This window comes from Petaurus breviceps, unplaced genomic scaffold, assembly GCF_028583685.1.
Source record: "Petaurus breviceps papuanus isolate PSGF00001 unplaced genomic scaffold, PetGlider_PUasm1.0 90977, whole genome shotgun sequence".
Taxonomy (NCBI): domain Eukaryota; kingdom Metazoa; phylum Chordata; class Mammalia; order Diprotodontia; family Petauridae; genus Petaurus; species Petaurus breviceps.
The window spans coordinates 38,391,268-38,408,128 of NW_027187391.1; the positions used below are offsets into that span (position 1 = coordinate 38,391,268).

The 16,861-nt window shown below is 37.3% G+C and overlaps 2 long non-coding RNA genes across 3 annotated transcripts in view; one reads left to right on the top strand and one right to left on the bottom strand.

The window, feature by feature from the left end:
• LOC138152929 (uncharacterized) overlaps positions 1-16,861 on the top strand; it is a 137,917-nt gene that overhangs the window by 104,538 nt on the left and 16,518 nt on the right. The window lies entirely within an intron of this gene.
• The window catches only part of LOC138152930 (uncharacterized), a 154,917-nt gene that overhangs the window by 1,402 nt on the left and 136,654 nt on the right, over positions 1-16,861 (bottom strand). The window contains exon 2 of the long non-coding RNA XR_011166251.1: positions 5,017-5,104. This is a non-coding gene — a long non-coding RNA (uncharacterized lncRNA). The remainder of the gene's footprint in view (positions 1-5,016; positions 5,105-16,861) is intronic.

Genomic DNA, 16,861 nt, shown 5'->3' on the forward strand with positions numbered 1-16,861 from the left:
TGGCAATGAGGAGCAAGGAACATCCCAATTTTGATCAGTTGGTCAAGAGAAATGAATGAAAGTACAATCGGTACTAGAAAGGAATTGTAGCAGCAAGCCCCCTCGCATACCCAGGGTGGCTGCCAACACAGGTTCTTAGATATGATTTTCTAATTTTAATCAAACATATGTCATTTAACTAGTTCAGGGGAAAAAGGTCAGCTACCCGAACTTCAGAGAATACAAACAAGCTGCAAGCAGAAGTTACATACAGAGAGAGAAACAGATCAGGCTTCCAACTGTCTGACCGTTACATCCATACCTAGTCAGTTACCAGGGAGGGAAGCACCAACATCTGGGTTTTCCAAGCCAGGGGGCTCAATGGCTGCCCAGAGTCTTGTCTGGTCAAATCACATAACTCTTCTCAAAGTGAGCCCCAAAGCAAAACCTCAAACCAGGGAATATATAGCCTTCTCCTAGCTCAGAGAATGTCACAACCCTCTTGACACACTGTCCAATCACATAGTATTTAGGTGTGGGTGTTCCTGAAAAACAAACCTCCTGCCACAGGCTCCAGGTGACTATGTTCAGCCTATGAAGGGGTAGAGTATATTTTTAAATCAAGGAAAATTCTTAGAGTCACTTAAGCTTATCAAAGGTCCTAGGGACGGGGAAGATCTTAAATTCCCTTTCCTATAACAGGAACCAGATATGCTTTGTCATCAGAAGGTAGCTGGATCTCAATGAGAATCAGAAGATGGAAGGATTGGGGAAGAAACACTGAAGCTGAAAACAAGTCTTTTGCTATATTGTGCACAACATAGTCTGCTACTATGATGCGCAGAAACAAAAATCATTCATTTTAAAGTTGAGTATTAAGAAAACCTTAGATACTAACTTCATAAATTATTTGGGGGGCAGGGTAGGGGAGAAAGGGCATAGATTATTTTATTAAGCACATAACATGTACCAAGTGCTGTACAAAGTCCCAGACAAAAATGAAATTTTCTCTTTTCTTGAGAAACTTATATTTTATGGGAGAGATATGTACATAAATATTCAAAATAAATTCAAGGTAAACTCGCTGGATAGTAAGTATTGGACTCTGGGGAGAATCAAAGAAAGGGCTCAGATAGAAGGTGTCATGGGAGTAAAGTTTTGAAGGAAACAAGGAATGTGCAGTGGGGAAAGTAAATTGAAAGCACAGTCTATGTATGAGGGAAAGCCTTCAAAAGGCATAGAGATGGGAAATGGACTGTCCTGAATGAGCAAGAGTAAGAAAGACAACTTGGATAGACTGTAAAGTTTAGGGAAAAGAGACATCTATGATAAGTTGGAAATGTAGTTTAGGATCAGATTTAGCTTGCAAAGCTAAACAGGGAAACATAAATGGGGAGTCACAAAACTCTTAGTTCAATTTTAAGCTTAAATAAATTGAAATTTGCATGAAGAAATTTGGAGTAGGCTGTTTTTGATCCTGGAGGCAATAGGAAGTCATTGCTGTTTAGTAAGCATGGAAAAGGCAAGTGTTGTAAATGGACTAAAGGAATAAAAGTTAATCAAATTGATTTTTTTCTATAGGAGAAATATTTCAAGGAGGTATTTAGTAAAATTAACATATATACAAAAAGCTCATTCTTCTTTTACAACATGAGTAATGGGGAAATGTGTTTAACGTGTGTGTGTGTGTGTGTGTGTGTGTGTGTGTGTGTGTGTATGAAACCTATATCAGATCATTTGCAGTTTTGGGAAGGATGGAGGGAAGGAAGGGAAAGAGAAAAGTTTGGAACTCAAAATTTTATAGAAATGAATGTTGAAAACTATCTTTACATGTAATTGGAAAAAATTAAAAGACTATTAAGAAAAAAAGGTAATAAAATATATGCAACAAGGCTCTTGCAAAATTTTAGAAGTCTGATATTAATGGGCGGTAGTGCCAAGATGGCAGACTAGAAACAGGACTTTTGTGTGGCTCCTGCTTCCACCTCCTCCAATTAATATAAAAATTAACTCCAAAAAACTTTGGACTACAGAACCCACAAAATGACAGATAGAACCTAACTTCCCCCTGAGGACAAACCAGTAGGCTGGCTGGAAGGGGTCAACACAGTACTCTGGCAGACCAGCCCAGCCATGCCTGAGCCAGAGATTTAGCCTCAGGGTGGGCAAAGCCAGACCAGACTGGAGGGACTTCAGATTATCAGCACCTGTGGTGGTTTCCAGAATTATCAATGCATAGATGTTAAGGACAAAGTGAGAGGTCAGTGCAGTGTGGATTTTGTGAACTAGGAGTTCGGGTGTGCAGTCCGGTCTTTGCCCCCTGGAGGTAGAAATGGCTGAGGCATGGCAGCCACTGATGTGTGGCTGTGCTAGAGCTCCTGGCCTGCAGATTGTAGGAGGACCAAGTGACCAGTCTGAGGGGTAATCACTCTTATTTTAACCTGCTTGGATCTGGATTGCGGTCTAGGATGGAGGTCCTGGGGTGCATGACCAATTTGCCAGAGTGTATTGGGATCACTGTTTTGGTGTGGTGGGTAGGGAAAAAAATGGGAAGAAAATTTGTAATTCAAAATCTTGTAGAAATTAATGATGTAAACTAAAAGTAAACATAAAATTTAATTCAAAAGAAATTGTAGAAGTCAGATTTCAAAAGTGTGTTTTGTAACTAAGTTACTTGTTTGGAACTTTGGTTTCATTTCCCCATAAAAACAATACTGTATGAAGCAGCAGGTTCCCAGGCCTATTCAAAAAACCTATTGAAAAAAAACTGCACACTAACACAACACTAATGGCATCAACCAAGATACACAATAATGAATCTTTGAGTCAAGTCATTCTTCTTTCCCTTTGGAGTGTCAGGAATATCTATGTCTCTTCTATAGTCATATTAAGATTAGAAACCATAATAAATCCCTTCCAAACTTTCTTCCTTTAGCAGATAGGTGGTATAAGCTGTGATTCTCCTACCTCCATGTCATCTTTTCATGACCTCTGCCCCCAAAATAAAACAGACTAGAGAAAATGGGGTTGCCACTCTTGACATCGATTTTCCTTTCTGTATTTTCTGTTATCAAAGCTCTTTGTGTTTTCTGTGCAGCATCTATGGCCCTGTTGCTCTCCAAAGCCCCAGTGACTTGCTTATATCAATCCTCTCCGGCTGTCAGGGCTCTGCTTACATGGAGTAGACTTTCTGTAGCCAGACCTAACCCTTCCCAGCTGTGCCTTCAGCCCTGACTAGTTTCATTCAGTACCTAGCCAGGCATGAACTCCCTGGACCATGGCAGCTTCTGCCACGAGCTGGTTGCTCATTTGCAAACTTAATTATATCCGTATATTTCCATGCTTGCTGGATTTTCAAATGAGACAGCTAGGGGACCTTAAAGAGATGTAGAATTTTCCTATTAGTTTATTCTATTTCTGGCCAGACCAAGCCCACCTTCCATAGCTAGTGAATATTAACTGATTGTATAAATGGAAAGCAGGGAAGGTAGAACATTATGCAAAATCTTCTCTATATTTAGCAAAGAATTAGGCATGAAACACATAAAAAAGAACAAAAGCAAGATATACAAGAGACTAGAGGTGGTTGTTTTTTAAAAATTTCTTAAAGCTAAAGACAGTTAATGTTTCTGTTATCTCAAGTTAGCAATAGAGATTCCTAGACTTGTAGTATCTCAGCATTGGAAGAGTTCTCTGAGGCCATCTAAACCATCTAAAAAAGAATCCTCTCTATAGCACTTTATAAGTGATCATTTAGCCCCTTCTTGAAAACCTCTAATGAAAGGGAACTCACTAACTCCAAAGATCATTCATGCTACTCTTAGATAACTCTATTTGTTGATTTTTCCTCTTAAATGAAGGCTATTTTTTTTTACTCTGCCAATTCTTCCATTTTCTTCTGTTTTTAGGTTTTTATTTTTGGTCTGAGACCAAGTTGAGTAAATCTAATCCTTCTTTCCCATAATAGCCTTTCAAACACTTGAAACCAACTATTAGATTGCACATACTATAAAATTTAAATCCTTAACAAAGCTTTACTTTTTTGTTTTTTAAAGAGACATTTCACAGATTTGATAAAAGAAAGATTTGCTTCATTGATGTATTCAGGGGAACATCAACAAGAGAAAGTAATGAGCTGGTCTTTTCATAGCACTTTAAGATTTACAAAGCACTTTAAAAAATATCTACTTTTATCCTCACAAAAATTCTGAGAGGTGCTAGTATTGTCCCCATTTTACAGATAGGGAAAATGAGACAGATAGAAGACAAGTATTTTGCCCAATTAATGAGTGTCTGAGGCAAGATTTGAACTTAGGTCTTCTTGACTCCTGGCACAGTACTCTATGCCACCCAGCTGCCTCTAAAGCACAATGGGAGAAAAAGTAGGGAATAACTTGATCAAATGTATTTTATGTTACCTTACACTTAATAAAAATTTTCAATGCTTTCCTTTTTGTCCGAAAATTTCTCTAGAAAGCAGGCTATTTACAAATAGCCTATTTGGATAAAATGATCCTTGTTTATATTTCTCCACTTCTTTCTTTGTTCATCTTTCATAATTTTGTATGATCTTTCATGATTAATATTCTATCCTCAGACATTCTTAAGAAGTTGTTAATGAATTAAAACTGCATTGTGTGTCTTACCCTTCTATTTCCCTTTATTCATACCATTTTTTCTTTTTTAAAAAATCCTATTTTAAGAGGTTTAAAAGAGTCATAATGGATAGGGAACTGGCCTCTGAGGGAAGTTATAGACTCAAATTCTGTCTCGGATGCATATTGGTGAAGTTACTCTGCTCAATTCACTTAGCCTACATTGTCAGGTAAATCTCTAACACTGGGTTTGTTTCTTAACTTTCTGTGTGTTATGGACTCCTTTAGCAGTTTGTTCAAGGCTATGGACTCTTCAGAATAAGAAAAACCAGTAATATATTGAAATACAGTTATCAAATTATTGAAAACAAAACAAATTCATGAACCTCAGATTGAGAACCCCTTATCATTGCTATTAGTATAAGTTCTTATGTGGGAATACCTGTGCCAGGTCCAGTCTCATCCACTCTTTTTTTTTAATAGTCAAATTTCTTTATCTCATAAAGCAAGTAGATCAGGGACAGCAGTTCCTAAAGACAAAGAGGAAAATATTAAATTAAGATCAGCTGTCTTCATTTTTAAAAAGTGTATATATATATGTATTATATATATATACACATATATATATATACACACACACATATGTCTTTATATCTTAACATCCCTCTCCCTCTTTCTCTCTCTCTTTCTCTGTTTCTCTCTGTCTCTCTCTCTCTCTTAAAGGAAGAGCTATTTTTAAGGACGTATGATGTGCCAGGAACCAGGCTAAGAGCATTACAAAGAATATCACACACACACACACACACACACACACACACACACACACATATATATGATATACAGGTATAGATATTATTTATATCACATATATGTGATGTGATATGTATATATATATATACACTCACACAGTTCTCAGAATCTACAAATGTCAATATTAAAGTGAAATACTCCTTTATCTGTATTTTTCATCACATTATTTTGGACCTCTTGGAAGATTAGACAGGAAAGATATCACTATGAAGGAATCTGTATCAATCACAGGACTGGACAGTATATGAGTCCTTTAGGACAGTGACAGGGACTGAACCTATTATTTCAGTGGTACAGAAACACTTTAATCTGGTGTGCTTAACCTCAAGTCTGTGAATTTGTTTCTATTTTTAAAAATAATTTGAAAACTGCATTTCAATGTAATTGGTTTCCTTGGAAATCTCATGCATTGTATTTTATGCATTTAGTAATAAGCATTTATATATTCCCTACAATGTACCAGACAGTGTACTAAGCACTTTTTACAAGTATTATCTCATTTGATCCTTACAATAATTGTAGGTGCTATTATGATCCCCAATTTACAGCTGAGGAAACAAAGGCAAACAGAAACTGAGTGACTTTTATCTAGGGTGAATGAAGCTGGATTTGAACTTAGGTCTCTCTAACTTTAGGCCTAACACCCTATCCACTATGGTCCTTAGTCTTCACCAGACTGCCAAAGAGATCCATGACACAAGAAAAAAGACCCCTTGCCTGGAACACAGAAAAAAAAATATCATAGAAAAAAAAGCATAAAATAAAATAAAACCCTTCTCAAATGGGACATGTAGAATCTTTAACATGTAGGGCCAATAGAGCAAAGGAAAGGAAAAGTCAATTTTCTACAAAGTGTATTATGGTAAGATAAAGATTGTTTTCTATTATTTGGAAGGCAGAGAGGAAGAGGAAGTCCTTAGGGGGAAAGGAAGGATGAGAAACCTACATTTTTCCATTTTTTCCTCCCTCAAATGAGTTTGCCACAGTGGAAAGAAGCTGATTATTGTGTCTGGAACCAAGGACTGGAGCCAGGACATAGAAATTAGATCCAAGGTCTGTGTTTCTGCAATCCAAGCTTTGGGTGTCCTCCAGGCAATGCTGAAATGTCCCAGTGCTCTTTAATTGTGGTGTGGAACCCATTAAATTTTGACATGGTCATGAGATACCCCTGGAAGCTTGATGCCAATTCCATTAGTGAGAATCAGCATGGAATGGTAGGAAGAGTTTTTGAGTGATAATTGGAAGATCCAGTTTCAAGTCAGTAAGCATTTATTAAGAGCCTACTATGTGCCAGGTACTGTGTGTATTTGTATATGTATGCATTGTATGTATGTGTGCATATATATGCATATATGTGTATATATGTGTATACATGTATACCTTGCACAAATGTATGTGGATATATACACATTCATATATATACATATTTATGTGTGCCTTTATACATGCATGTGGATGTCTGTATGCATCAGGTAGAAGCAGTCCCTACTCTTAAGAACACATTCTAATGGGTGACAAGATACAAACAATATTTTACAAACACAATATATACAAGATAAATTGGAGGTAATCTGCATGTTATGGAATTAAAGGGGATCAGGAAAGGATTCTTTCAGAAGGCAGAATTTTAAAATGAAGAGATTGTCAGCTCTGCCTACTCCCTGGATGTTCCAGAAGACCAAAGGCAGCAATGAATAAAAGGTCTTTGGAGTTATAAATGATACAAATACTTTGTATTACTAACAGTACCACTGGGCTATAGTATGACCAGGAGTTCCATCTCAAAACTTGATAGTTTTGGATCCACTTCAATTTCTGAAATGGTTTTGGGGATTTGAATTTGGGCTAAGATAAGTTTATGGGACATATGTGGGGTAATGGATGGAGTGATTTACCGGGAGTCAGGAATACCTGGGACTGAAGAATTCCTCCTGATCTTAATAGCTATGTGACTTCAGGCAAGTCCCTTAGCCTCTCTGGGCCTTTTTTTATGTACAAAATAAGTGTTGGACTCAATGACCATCACTATCATTCCAACTCTAAACCTTTGCTTCTGAGATCTAGTTGGCTAGAGTATGCTAGTCATTCTCAATCCAGGTAAAACAATGGATTAGTTGTAGGGTTCCTTTCAGGAGGTAAAAGCTTCTTTGGAAAAACTGAAGGAGACTTGAGAATAATTTTCCTCCCTGTAAGTCCTTTACCCAGATTTATACAACTAACTAGGCCTAAAGCAAGCTTTTTTTTTTTTTTTTGGATCAACTAGTCATGTCTGACTCTTCATGAGCCCATTTGGGGTTTTCTTGGCAAAGATGCTGATTTTTTTTTTTGCCATTTCCTTGTCCAGCTCAATTTACAGATGAGGAAACTAAGGCAAACAGGGTTAAATTTCCAGGGCCATATAGCTAGGAAATGTGTCAAGCCAGAAGTGAATTCAGATATTCCTTACATCAGGCCCCCCATTCTATTCACTGTGCCACCTAGCTTCTCCTGAAGCAAACATTAAGGGTAACTAAATCTTCAAAGTGATTCCAGGGGTTGAAAGAATCTAGTAGCTTGCCCCAGTTGACCTTAAAAAGTCCCTCCAGCCCTCTAACCCTCTTCTGTGGTGAGAAGTCACTGGTTAATATACTGCTATGCATCTGCAACCTCACCTATGCCATAACTTTCTTTGGTAATACATTCAGTCACAATCACTGTTTGTGACTGACTGTCACAAACTACATTAGTGTAGTTTGTGAGTAATACTACTATATTTCTTCTTATTTTGCACTATCATTGACCATGACTGCCATAAACCTTTCCTAGGGTGGTCTATCCAATACTTTTGATATGTGTGCAACATAAACACACATAAAATACATATATGTGTGAATGCACATGCATATTTCTGTATATATGTGTGTGTATATATATGTATGTGTATATATATGTATGTATATATATATATATATATATATATATATATATATATATCAAAGTGTGGATATAGCTATGTCTAAATACACAGATGTGGATATCTGTATTTTGAGGCAGCTCAATGGATAGAGTGACACTATCATTGACCATGACTGCCATAAACCTTTCCTAGGGTGGTCTATCCAATAGACTTGTGATATGTGTGTAACATAAACACACATAAAATACATACATGTGTGAATGAATATGCATGCTTCTGTATATATATATGTGTGTGTGTGTGTGTGTATATATATATATATATATCTCAAAGTGTAGATATAGCTATGTCTAAATACACAGATGTGGATATCTGTATTTTGAAGCAGCTCAATGGATAGAATGACAGGCTTAGAGTCAGGAAAATGAATTCAAATCCAACCTCATACACTTAGCTGTGTGAGCCTGGCTAAGTCATTTTAGCCTTTGTTTCCTTTAATCCACTGAAGAAGAAAATTACAAACCATACCAGTACATTTGCCAAGAAAATCCATGGACAGTGTGGTCCACATGTCACAAATTGTCATATATAACCAAAAATGTTGTGTATATATATACAAACATATTTGTGTTTTTATATGTATATGTGACTATATATGTGTATGTCTCCATATATATATACATATATATATATACACACACACATACGCTTTTATACACAGATATATATGTTACCATTTTCTCTGCCTATATTAGGTGTGGTGAACCTGTGGCCTCTAGGCCACATGTAGCCCTTTTGGTCTGAACCCAAACTTCACAGAACAAATCACCCTAATAAAAGGATTTGTTCTGTACAACCTGGACTCAGTCGAAAGGCTGGATCCAAGGCCCCAGAAAGCCATATGTGGCCTCCAGGCCACAGGTTCCCCACCCTCTGATCTATACATTTCTCTGATATCCTTTTTACTTCCTTTATTGGTAATATGCTACAGCTTACCAATGCCTACCATGAGTCCCTCCATTACCCTTTGAGTGAACTCCTTCTGTAATTCTTTGGAGACCAAAGTATTCTATGATTGTAGCCATACAACATCTCTAATACTGTATATTTAAGTCAATATGCCAGATGGTTTGGAGCACGGGTCAATAACCTCACAGAGGTAATTGGTCAAGTATTCTTATATTCCCTCCCTAGAGAATTGTGGGCTGGAGAGAGAGAGATAAAGAGAAGGGGGGTAGGGAACAGATGGTATGTTTTCTTTGCTAGTAGGCAAAGAAAAAATGAGAATGAGGGGTAGCAGTTGCCTGCAAGTTATACAGCAGTCTCCAAAACTTTTAAATGTCTGAATCTATAGCCAGAGATACCACTTGTCAAGTGTCTTAGTATTAATCAGTGAATCAATGAAAAGAATGCTGCATCAGAAAATCTGGGCTCAAATCCAGAATCAAATGCATACTACCTGTGTGACCCTGGGCAAGATCTTTCTGGGACAAAATTTCTTTCTCCGTAACATGAGGGGCTTCATTGGATAAACTCTAAGATTCCTTCTCAACTTTAAATCTTGTGATCTTTTTGTGTGTGGTGACAGGTTACTGACCCCTGTTTTAAAACCTATGGCTATAGGTAGGGAAAGCATCAGATTAAAAATAATATCTCTGCAAAATATTAGCTGCACATGTCATTTGACTTTTCTGGCCTCAGTTTCCTCATCTGAAAAAATATGAGATTAGATTAAACAATCTCTGTATTTGCTTGGTGTAAACCCCTTTGATTCAAGTCTGTTTCAAGTCATGACAATCTAAGCATATAGATAATCATCCTATTGTACTTTTACATTTTAAAATGCAATGTCAAAATTTATCAAGATGAAGTGTCTAAGGAGATAGAGAATAATTTAGAAGAATTTCTTTTCCTCTATGAATTTGTTTAGGAGAATCTGAGACTTGAATTCACCATTTTCATCTATGATTCTATACTAACAGACCAAAAATATCAAAACTGTGAAACTATATGGCAAATGTTGACTGAGTAGTTACTAAAGAATGTTATGAAGTCACAGTTCATGGAAGGAATTTCACAAATCCTTCAAAGTATACAATTCATTTAAATTATCAACTGCTTATCCCCAGTCATTGACTATAACTTTATTTTTAAATTTTTTTCATTTTTCAAATGCTTTATAAGCTTCTGATTTACATCATTCATTTCCACCAGATTTTGAGTTACAAATTTTCTCCCCGTTTTTCTCCTACCAACTGCTCCAAAATAGCAGTCCCACATGATATCCCCTCCTCCAATCTGCTCTCTCCCATATTTTCTCCCATACCCCCTTCGACTTTTCCAGTAGAGCATAATGGACCTCTATGCCCCAGTGCCAGTATATCTTATTTCCCAATTACATGTAAAATAGTATTAATAATAGTATATGTATACATATATATACATACACATATATGGGGTATATATGTGTAAATATATATGTGTATATATATACATATATACGTGTATATATACATATGTATATACGTATATATATATATATATATATATATATACACATATATATTTAAACATTTGATTTCAAATTCCAGATTAATTTCCTTTCTCCCTAGTCACACACCCTTACTGGGAAGATACGCACTTCAGTATAGGTTGTACATGTGTAGCTAATGCAAAACATTAACATAGTAGATATATTGTAAAAAACTTATTGTATTTCCCTCCCTCCTATTCCACTTCCCATTTGTTCTATTCTCTACTTTGATCCCGTCCCTTTTCAAAAGTGGGTGCTTCCAACTTCCCTCTGCCCCCAAGCCTGCCCTCCCTTCCATCATCTCCCTTCTCATCCCCTTCCCCCTACTCTCCTGTAGGGTGAGATACCCTATTTAGTGTGTATTTCATTCCCTCCCCAAGCCAAATTCAATGAGAATAAGGTTGACCCATTCCTTTTTGCCTTCCTATTCCTCCCCTCCATTATAATCATTTTCCCTTGCCTTTCCTATATGAGATAGTTTACCCCATTCTGTCTCTCCCTATCTTCTCTCATTTTATTCCTCTCTCACCTCTTAATTTTACATTTTAAGTACCATCCCTTCCTATTAAATTTGTCATATTCCCTCTATCTATGTATACATGTAAACATATATACACACATTCACATATGTATTCATATGCCCATATACCCTTTAATATAGACATATATATATATATATATATATATATTCCGTTCAACTATTTTCATACTGAGAAAAGTTTCATCAGTTACAATGATCATTTTTCCATGTATGAATTTTAATAGTTCAACTTTGATAAGTTCCTTATGATTTCTTTTCCTTCTTTATCTTCTCATGCTTCTCTTGCTTCTTGTATCTGAACGTCAAAATTTGTATTCAACTCTGGTTTTTTTCATCAAGAATGTTCAAAAGTTCTCTATTCCACTGAATGACCATATTTTCCCCTGAACCATGATACTCAGTTTTTCTGGGTAGGTGATTCTTGGTTTTAATCCCAGCTCCGTTGACCTCCGGAATATCATATTACAAGCCCTTCGATCCCTCAGTGTAGAAGCTGCCAGATCCTGTGTTTCCTGATTGTGTTTCCATAATATTCAAATTGTTTCTTCCTGGCTGCTTGTAATGGGAATGTAAATTTAAAGATCTTCCCTCCCCCTAGGCTAAAGTACACCTGGGGCCTGGGGTGGGAGGCTTGTTTTTCAGTAGATACTTCTTGATTGGCCAGTAAGTCAATAAGGTTGTTACATTCTCTGAGCCAGGAGAAGGCTATATAAACCCTGATGTGTAGCTTTGTTTTGGGGGCTCATTTTGAGAAGTGTTCTGTGATTTGATCTGGATTCTGGGAAGCCGTTGTTGAGAGCCCCCCCCTCGGCTTTTAAAAACCCAGATGTTGAAACCCAGATGTTGATTTGGTATGGATGTAATGGTTGGACAGTTTGGAAATCTGTCTACTTGATCTGTTTCTCTGACTTGATAATTCTGTCTGTGTATTCGGAAGTTTGGGGTGCTGACCTTTTTTCCCCTGAACTAGGTAAACGATACATGTTTAACTGATTAAAGTAAGCTTGTTAACCCATTTTGAGTTGCTTTCCTATATCAAATCAGATCTAAGAACCTGTGTTGGCAGACACCCTGGGGATGCTGGGGTTCTTGCTGCTATACTGCTTGTAATATTTTCTCCTTGATCTGGGAATTTTGGAACCTGGCTGTAATATTCCTAGGAGTTTTCTTTTGGGGATCATTTTCAGTAGGTGATTGGTGGATTCTTTCAACTTCTATTTTGCCCTCTGGTTCTAAAACATCGGGGAAGTTTTCCTTGAGAATTTCTTGGAGGATGAATTCTAGGTTCTTTCTTTGATCATGGCTTTCAGGTAGTCCAATAATTTTTAAATTATCTCTCTTGGATCTATTTTCTAGGTCAGTGGTTTTTCCCTTGAGATATTTCACATTGGCTTCTATTCTTTCTTTTGTTTGGATCTGTTAACTGCATCTTGATTTCTCATAAAGTTATTATCTTCCCTTTGCTCCAATCTAAATCTGAAGGAATGATTCTCTTCACTGAGCTTTTAAGATTCTTTTCCATCTGGAAATTTTTTTAAGGCCTTTTTAAGGCATTCTTCTCCTCACTGCCTTTGTGAGTCTCTTTTGCCATTTGAACTAGTCTGTTTTTTAAGGTGTTATTTTTCTCAGTCAGTCTGTTGACTCCCATTGAGTAATTTTATTGCATTGTTCTCATTTCTCTTCCCACTATTTCCTCCACTTCTCTTATTTGCTTTTTAAAGTCCTCTATGGCCTGTAACCAGCTCATATTTTCCTTTGAAGCTTTTGGTGTAGGAGTTCTGACTTCACTGTTTTCCTCCTGTTCCATGCTTTGCTATTTTTTGTCCCCAAAATAGAAGTGTAATGTTTGAATCTTCTGTTTGCTTTGCTTCCTTTGCCTGCTTATGTTGTCATTCAATTGCTTGACTTTTGGGCCTTTTGCCACAGTAGGACTCTGCTACCAGACAGGGGAGCTTCGTACGAAATGCTGGGGTTTTCTCATCTGCCAGAGGTATTAGTTGGGTGCCCTCTCTGAAGCTTCTATATGCTCTGGCAAGCTGGACACACACCCCAGTACCTCCACCCTTGACTGCAATACAGATCCAAGCAGGTTAAGGCAATAGTGATTACCATTCAGACTGGTTGCTTGGTCCCTCTACACTCTGCAGGCAAGGAGCTGAAGCTGCTATGTGGCAGTGGCTGCTGCACCAGCCCTCAGCTGCTTCTCGCTTGAGGGGCAAAAGCCAATGCACTCCCAACTACTGGGTCCCAAAGTCCACACTGCACTGACCTCTCACTTTGTCTTTAGCATCTATGTGTTGATAATTCTGGACTGCCACAGCTGCTGGTGATCTGGAGTCCCTCCAGCAGGTGGTTGGTCATTCCTGCCCTGGGCCTAAAACCTCTGGCTAGTGCAGGGCTGGGGTTGGCTCCCAGAGTGCTGCTCTGGCTGATTCCTGCTGTCCTGCCAGGCTGTCCTCAAGAGGGGAGGGGGTTAGCTTCTCTGTGTCATTTTGTGGGTTCTTTATCTCCAAAGTTTATTCAGAGTCCCCCTTTACATGGATTGGATGTGGTGAGAGCTGGAGCCATGAGGAGGTCCTGTTTCTACTCTGCCATATTGACTCCGACCCCCCAATGGCTATAACTTTAAATCAGGTATTGTTAACTTATTTTTGTGTTTATCATGGAGTCCTTTGATAGTATGGTGAAACTCTCCTCCAAATACTGTTTTCAAATATATAAAATAAAGAGGATTACAATGGAAAATAATTATCCTGAAATATAATTATAGATTCATAGGAAGAGGTATATCTCTATCTCTCTATCAGTCATCTATCTTTATCTGTCAGATTACTTATCATTATCTATCTCTCTAAATTCATGGGCTCCAGGTTAAGAACTCTTTCTTTAATGTGACATGTTTAATTTTATTGTTTCTCCATAGTTGCATAGCTACTTTATCTAGAGTAAGGCTTGTTTATTTTTATCATTGAAAGTATGTGAAACCAAGCATGGTGTCTCCAGCTGCTAGGGAGGCTGAGGCTGGCAAATCTCTAAAATCTGGGAGTTTTGAGCTACAGTAGGTCTAAACTGACCAGGTTTCTACACTAAGCCCAGAACTAATATCATGAGCATGCAGGAGGAATGAAAGCCATCTGGCTGCCTAAGGAGGGCTAAAGCAGACGAGGTCTGAAAAAGAGAAGGCCAAGGCTGCCATGTCTCTCATCGGTGGGGTTGGCCTCAAACTGAACTCTACACCTACAGCCTGACAAGACCAGAAACTTATTTATATGTGTTCCTAAATAAAAAAATGAAACCATATGAGCCAGAAGGATTATTATATGTGGAAGAAAGAATAACACTACTCAGATATCCCATATTTAACTTTATGCTATATATTTGAAAGAACATGAAAGGACAGTTCTGAATCTCAATCATGTCTTTGACACTTAATAGTGATGTTACCCTGGGCCAGTCATGTAAATTCTCGGCTTCAGTTCACTGATGTGTAAAAAAGGGATAAGGATACCTATAGAACCTACCTTATGATGCTTTTCAAGCATTCAATGATATGCATGTGACAGCATTTTCAAGCCATGAAGAATTCCAAAAGTCTTAGTATCAAGCCAATAAGTATCTATTAAGTGTTTATTATGTACCGGGAATTATGGTATGGCCTGGAAATACAAATATAAGTAGAAATAAAGTTAATTACTGTCTTCAAAGATTTTACATGATAGTAGGGGAAGACAACACATAAAATCAAACTGGAAAAGGAGGTGAGGATGAAGGTACATGGTGTAGGAGCCTTGTAGAAAAAAATCTCAGAAGAAAGACAGGAGTATGACCTTGAGAGTAATGAAGAAATGGCTGGTCAAGGCCTCATCCTTAAGCTGGAAGTTCTGGGAGAAATCAGTCAATCAGAGGGAAGGCCACAAGGATAGATATTTCCAGTGTGCTAAGTCCAGGGTGGAGTGAGCTTCCAGGATGAAGAGGTTTCTAGGGCATTGTAGAAAAAGGCTAGAGAAAATCACTCAGCCTGGAGATGAATATAGACAAGGCTGACCTGCTCCTCCTTGTTAAAATAGACCATAAAGCTGTATGAGGACTTTTGGCATATCCTCTATAAATATGTTTTTGTTATCATGATGATTTTTATTTGCCTTTAAAATCCACTTAAAATACAGTCAATAACTATGAAAATATAACATTTACAACATAAAATCTACTTCATCTAGTTTAAATTTCTGAAACATTGTTAAAACTGGTTTCTTTTATTTGCATTATTACTACTTGCTGATTTTTTTTAATCTCCATCAACAAGGGTAAATGTTGAGATGTCTTGTTAAAGCATTTATTGGAGGTCAGGCTTTAAGTAGTCCATAAATATTTTCCAATTAATTTGACACCATCTTTAAAACATATTACTTAATCCAAGTGAATGGTTAATATTTTCTTTTTTCTATACTAGATATGTCATTGAAGTAGGGATCTCAAAAAAAAATGTCAAAAAAGGAAATTGCTTTTCTGATGCAGATAAGCACCCTCTCTGCAACTTTTAATGAACCTTTGAGAGTTCCCCTGGGCACTGAGATATTAAGTGACTTACCCAGGGTCACACAATCAGAGTTGGTAATTGAATACAGTTTTCCTTACTTAGCCAGAGTCTGGCTCCCTGTTCACTACATCCCACTCCTCATATTTTAAAATTAGTATAAATTTTGAAAAATACTACTTTGTACCTCCATTAAAGCCCTACTCTTATGTCTTATCCAAGTATGCATGCTGCTCTGTATTCTTGAAAGTTATGCCAATGGAACACTAATTTGGATAGACTCTTTCAAACTGGAAAAGCTTCAGTGATGAATTTGGAAATCTGCCTGAGCTACAAGAATCAGCCAAGCTAAATGCAGCAGATGATCTAGGCTGTGGATCTGTTGGCTATGGCAAACACAGAATTCTAGAATCTCAGATTTAGAAGGGACCTCAGATACCATCTAGTTCAACCTTTTCATGACCCTTCTACAACCTCACCTAGAAAAATGGTTCACTTGCACAGCTCTAGAGAAAAAAAAATACAATTACCCCTTCCACATTGCAGGGATTAGGGGTATGGTGCCCCTGCGATCAGGAAAATTCACCTACAACGTTTGGCCTTCCCTCCATACCAGAGAAGGTCTGAATTATTATGGTATTTAAAGATAAAATATGTTGATATTATACAATACTAAACACATAACTTATTCATTTCTGAAATTCTATTTTTTTCTGTGTTACCTGCTGGTCTTCACATATCATCTGCGGCTTCCATAAAACTCCCCCCAAATTCCCATTTAATTTTTTATGCCAACTCACAATATATCAAAACCATGATGGGAAAAGTCATGATGGGAGAGGGATAACTATACACTACATCCTAAGGAAAATACTCCATTCCACTCTTGGCTCTAATAGGCAGGAAGTTTTACCATATATTAAGCTATAATTTACTTCTCTACATCTTCCATCCATAGCTCCTAGTTCTATTC